This window comes from Panulirus ornatus, chromosome 2 (assembly GCF_036320965.1).
Source record: "Panulirus ornatus isolate Po-2019 chromosome 2, ASM3632096v1, whole genome shotgun sequence".
Classification (NCBI taxonomy): domain Eukaryota; kingdom Metazoa; phylum Arthropoda; class Malacostraca; order Decapoda; family Palinuridae; genus Panulirus; species Panulirus ornatus.
Window position 1 is genome coordinate 73,893,300 of NC_092225.1, and position 6,402 is coordinate 73,899,701.

The following is a 6,402-nucleotide window of genomic DNA, read 5'->3' on the forward strand; positions in this document are numbered from 1 at the left end:
AACAAAAGGAAACATTAGGTATTGAGAATGATAATCATATTTTATTATCAAGTAGCGCGACCTGGCAATGTCATGCGCCTCGCCCCTGGGAGGATTGGACACGACGTGCATATGTATCAGTCAGGACCGGTTCATTCTACTTGTGGCTCGCCCCTCCTATTTTTTTTATTTTTAGTGGTTATATAATGGGTAAGTGATCCAGTGGCGTCATATATTAACTATGGACTGGAATGATATTTTTGCAGGCGATGTACAGTTGCCCAAAGTAGTGATGTCATCTGCAAAATGTTTTGGTCAAGAAATGCGGTAACTGGCAACTACCTCCATCTCTTGCTTTCCCAGGTTTTCTTTGTCTATGCAGAGTTTCTCTTAGTAAAAAAAAAAAAAAAAAACAATTCATAACTCCATATCTTATGTTCTCTTCGATTTATAGACATGAATTCATATGGCTGGCCACCAATAAGTGTTAAATGATATACTTCGTTTGGCGAATCGAGGTGGATGTGCTAGCAGATGTTGTCGTCTGTAATGCCACATTGCCGAAACTTTTATAACCCCACAGTTACAGACTCGCTCATTTTAGATGCATCCAAAAACACTAGCAAAGTGTAACGTCATTCTGGAAAGAAGAAAATTATAGGCAGCCTACATTGGCTCATAGTATCCTAGATTACTAAATAACGTCTTTGCTATTCATATAATGTTTTATTTTGTTATGCTACATCATGAATTGTGTAAATAACAAACTTTTCTAATATGGCAGACTGACGACACTTCCCCATCCATCCCCCACCACTCCGTTCCCCCTCCACCCAACCACCGCGACCTTGAGAATTGTTAAATACCCATCTGTTTGCAACAACTGTTGAAGCTTATCTGTAAAACATTGATTTTGTCTGTACTTCACCCCGCTCTCTCCCAAAACAGCCGCCCTTTGTTCCAACTGCCCATATCGCGTGTCGCCCACTCTTAGACTTTCTAATTTTCTCTGGAAATTAATTCATTGTATTATTATTATCATTATTATTATTATTATTATTATTATTATTATTATTATTACACTTACGCCAAGCATTAGGAATAATAAAAAAGATGCGGCATACAACTAATATCTAGTGTAGCCGCAAGATTTTCAATTATATTTGCCTCTCAAGTTTTCCCGTACGTCAAAGGCGAGCCGTAATAAGTTATTTTTGTTTTTCACAACCCTAGAGTCCCATTTCCAGAAGATATGTTATTCAGAGAAGGATCATCATGACGTGTAATCATCACAGATATTAAAAACTGGCATCATTGCCCCTTTCTCTCTCTCTCTCTCTCTCTCTCTCTCTCTCTCTCTCTCTCTCTCTGAGCGAAAATTTTGTCATAATGCTTCGTTTCCCAATATTTCAGTGTTTATAATGCGAACTATTTTGCTTGGTAATCAAGGCTATATTCTTCACTCAAACAATAACTAATATTTAGTAGTTTCAATTAATTGTCCTTCACCTGATGAAATACAAGGTGAAATCCAGCTAGTCGGATGAGATGCCATAATACACATGTATATATATAAACGCCCACACACGATATATATATATATATATATATATATATATATATATATATATATATATATATATATATATATATATATATATATATTCATACTATTCGCCATTTCCCGCATTAGCGAGGTAGCGTTAAGAACAGAGGACTGGGCCTTTGAGGGAATATCCTCACATGGCCCCCTTCTCTGTTCCTTCTTTTGGAAAAAAAGAAAAAAAAATGAGAGGGGAGGATTTCCAGCCCCCCGCTCCCTTCCCTTTTAGTCGCCTTCTACGACACGCAGGGAATACGTGGGAAGTATTCTTTCTCCCCTATCCCCAGGGATAATATATATATATATATATATATATATATATATATATATATATATATATATATATATATATATATCATTAGTTATGTTATTCTTACCAGTTATAATATGTTTAGGCCTGTATAATCATAATGTATTAGGCTGGTCGTACGAAAACGTTAGAAATAGAGCGCCTGAGTTACGAGTATGAGTGTGGTGTCTCGTTCTCCTGGATTCGCCCATTAAATCACATACTACACTAGCAAGCTTTGCTCTTTGCCGTCGGAGAAACATCGACTAGTTCGACTTGTGGATGGCGAGGAGAAGGATCGTGCTGACCCCAACTCGGAGTCGTTTAAGGTAAATACATCTGTGCATGAGTTAACGTTAGGTGACGAGGGGCCATGGTTAGGTCAGGTTTGATGTGGTTGGAGTTGTTTTCATACGGTTTTTGATGTTTTATAAACGACTCAGGCCTTCATTTCTATCTGAAATCATTACTTTTTTGTCACTTCCCATAACCCCAGTTCCCACTGGATGTCCCCATTATCGTTGGAGAAAGAGGGAGGGGGGTGATATCTCAATAGGTGATTTGCTGTAGACATGGTCAGAATCGTCCAAAACACATTAAAAATCATTGAATAGATATGATTTAATTTCCATACTGGTAGACGTCCGAAACGGTAATTCTACCCACTTGGGTTATTATCCTAGAGAGGACCCACTGGTCTCTTGCAGTATGAACTCTGTATTCCAGTGTAGAAGGTTCCCAGGTCGGGTGTCAAGGCGGTAGGTAAGGGAAACGATCCACCCTGAGGTATGTGGGTCAGTCATCGGGGCAGAAACATGGTCAGAGACTCATCGGAGTTTACAGAATGTCACTGTGGGTTCGGGGGGAGAGGGGGAATTATGGGTCATTGGATGGAAACGTAAAGTTGTTAGGAGAAAAAAAAACAAACCACAGGATTAATATGTTGGTGCAGGATGTACCAGTGGATGAGATTCCCTACTTCTGGAGTCCAGTCTCTGACAAAAAGGCTTAAGGTCCATTGGCGAGCTCACGGCTCTCTCGAGTTCGAATCATGATGGCGTCGGAACTGCTAGGAATTTCAGGCCTATAATCTAGAACCATACGACGGGTGGTCGACTTTGCGAGGGCGACGAAGCTTCACATCGTCAGCGTGGTAATGCGAGGCAGGTCGACGCTGATTGGCTGGTTGGTATGACGACGCGATCACTTATTAGGACGTTGCAAAGGTGACCTTCGCAATGTTTATATTTTGTCCAAGACAATATTCTCAAGTAAATGTAAGACTCGCACTAGTCTCGAACAAGTATTTTCCCGTAACTTATATTCGATTTCCCATCTCTTTAGCATGAGATAATGTTTTCGAATGCGTTTAATACATATATAATCATTTAAGAAATAATATTTAAAAGTTGCAGAATATTACCTCTGCCACTTTCCAGTAATTCATCGTATAGTCTTACCAGTCAGCCAATCAGCGTCGACCTGCGTCGCATTACACACATTCTTAAATACGACGAATGCGAAGCTTCGTCGTCTTCTCAAAGTCGACCGGTCGTTTATGGTTCTTGAATACAGGCTTATTGTTCATAGTGCGTGAACATAGGTGACTCGGTAACTTGTTCTCGTAACACAGTAATTCTGGTGAGGGTGGCGGCTACGGACGGACGGGGTTAATCGTGTTCAGAATTACCATACTTGATTGATGGTTAAAACTAATTTATTTCTAGATATTGGGTTGTTTCAAGCCTATTTAATATCCACGGAACCCTGCATCCCTCTCCTTGCGAGTGTTATATGATGAAATAGTTGTTTGGGGTTGAATTAAGACAGAGAAACTCGGCAGCTTGAGCTAGAAACTTTTTTTTTAGTTAGTTTACTACTGTGCATGCTATACTCAGTGGCGTATTTAGTATGGCAGGGATGACAGGTTCCCTGGGCGCCACTCGAACAGGTTTGTGTTTTACTATATGCTACCCGAGTGACATTTTGAACGGTCTGGTTTTGTGAGATAGAAAAGAAACTCGCTTACTTTTCAACTATAGTAATATTTTGTTACTATCAGTTGCCCTTACCCGCTTCTTGTCACTTTTTTTATCCCAAAAAATTTTTTGTCTTTGAGTTTTTATAAATTTACGTTTGGCCCAACTCTTCAAAAGTTTATTTTTTACAAGATATATTTTTAAAATACATCCACGTAAGTACATTTTTTAATCGCCGGGGCGCAATTTTAGTGCTTTCCATAGGCGCTTCATTTAACATTAATTGTCATTAAGATGATTAAATGTTATTTTAACACCAGATTTGTTTTCAGCATGAAAAATACTTCTTAAATAGAGTTTTTAAAGGAAATATGTTTTTCTGAGAAAAATTGAAAGACAAGATAATCAAACACTTCTATACTAGAAATAATCATGGTTAATACATCATAATGCTCTCAATTAAAGATATACACCTAGGAAATGCAAAGGATCGGAAAATATTTTAAAGTTAACTTTATATAACAGCTTAATTAAGTGTCATTAAGATGTTAAAAGATATTCCAACGCTATATTCGGCATGAAAAATAATTCATAATAAATTTTTAAAGGCAATCCAGTCTGAGAAAAATGTAAAAAATTTAAGGTATTTTTTAGCTGAAAAAACTTTTGGTTTCAAAATTGGAAGATCAGATATAGAAATACTAATTTATTTGAATTAATCATGGAAAATATAACCTAATGCTCTCAGTTACCGATATATACTCAGTAAATACAATGCAAAGGAACAAAAAATATTTTAAAATTGACTTCATTTAACAGCTTAATTCGGTGTCATTAAGAGAGCTGAATGTTATTTTAACACCAGATTTGTATTCAGCATGAAAAATACTTCGTATAATAAGTTTTTAAAGGAAATCTTATTTTCTCAAAAATACCGGAAATTGAAGGTAATATTTACAGTAGCGTATATAGGGTATGGCAGGTGACAGGTACCCTGGGCGCCACTCAACAGGTTTGTTTTTTTGACATATGCTACCCGATTGACATTTCTAACGGTATGGTTTCGTGAGATGAAAATGAAACTCGCCTGCTTTTCAACTATAGTATTTTGCTACTATCAGTTGCATTACCGCTTATTACAATTTTGATCAATTAAGTCTTTAACTTTGTCTTTGAGTTTACATGAATTTAAGTTTGACCTAACTCTTCAGCAGCTTATAATTACACTGTATATATTTTTATATACATCCACTGTAAGTACATTTTTAATCAAGCCGGGAGCGCAATTTCAGTGCTTGCCATAGGCGCCATTTCCCCCCACATCCAGTATGTCACCGTCCACCATGTCGTATAGTATGGAGTTATGCCACACTCGAGGAGAGCAGAATTTCCTATCAGTTAAATATTGCGTGACTTAAGTCATTAGGGAACACACGAGTTAACTACAATAGTAAATATCTACGAATGTCACTATTTTTTGAAACTTGACAGTAAGCTCAGAGTTTATACTTAGCTCAAAAAGTCTCACTTGAGATTCTCTCAGCGATATTCTCACCAGGATTTATCTCAGCAATAGTCTTACCTATGAGGATTTATTTCAGCAATATTATCACCTATGAGGATTTATATCAGCAATATTCTTGCCTTTGAGGTTGTAGATGCATGTTTTCTGAGAACGACAAAGGCATTCAGTAAGCCGCATACCTCCGCCATGTTATTTCACGAGTGTTACGTTTATAATCATTGAAAAATCCATACATAAAAATTGGACTTTGGTAAAGTTTGATTTTAAGTTGCCTATTCCAATTTTGATTTTATATATGAATATGTGGCCACCTTACAGTTTGAAGAATCTTACCCATGAATTTCAGTGCAACATTTTCTGAGTCTTGACAGAATTCACTTCAGTATAGCAGAACATGTAAATGAGACTTCACTACTGGTCTTAGCATGTGACAAAGACCTCGGGACGGCTGTAACATCTGCATGGTTTCAGTAACTCGAATGTACACACCCACCTAATCAAACATAACTAACTAAACCCACCCGGAATACATTAAAACCAGGGTGAAGCGGACAAAATACTAGATTAAATCATTGAAAGATGACAGAAACTATACCGAGTTCCCAGGATCGTTCAGTTGTGACGTACCCACTAGGTTTTGATGCCATACAAACATCAAAAAAACCATTAACAGAAGTTTAACTCGCCTAATATTGAGGACAGTCAAGGGCGCATCTTGCACAGGAGCTCCACAGCACATGGCATGCAGCTGGGTTGTGTGATGTAGCAATGGTAAGTCCATAGCCATCACCTCCAGCCTCACCAGACGAGCTCTGTTTCCAGACACAGTCACCGTGGTTCCCTCATGATGAATCAAAGGTTCAAGATTCACAGTGGTTCCGATAAGATCATGATTCAAATATGAGCCGTAAGCCCTCCAATGGACTTTGAAGACTTTTGTCAGTGGCTGTATAAGGGGTGGTTTATGCTTTGTCAGGTGGTAATGCACGGAGTGGATGCGCAATTACGAATGCAAAGGTGGACTGAG

General features: G+C 37.9%; 1 protein-coding gene across 3 annotated transcripts in view; it reads left to right on the plus strand.

Annotated features, from left to right (window-relative positions):
• The first annotated feature begins 2,040 nt into the window (after nucleotides 1-2,040).
• The window catches only part of LOC139757219 (ATP-dependent RNA helicase DHX30-like), a 203,034-nt gene continuing 198,672 nt past the window's right edge, over nucleotides 2,041-6,402 (plus strand). For all 3 annotated transcript variants that reach the window (XM_071677402.1, XM_071677435.1, XM_071677454.1), the window contains exon 1: nucleotides 2,041-2,200. The gene's annotated coding sequence lies outside the window, so the exon portion shown is untranslated. The remainder of the gene's footprint in view (nucleotides 2,201-6,402) is intronic.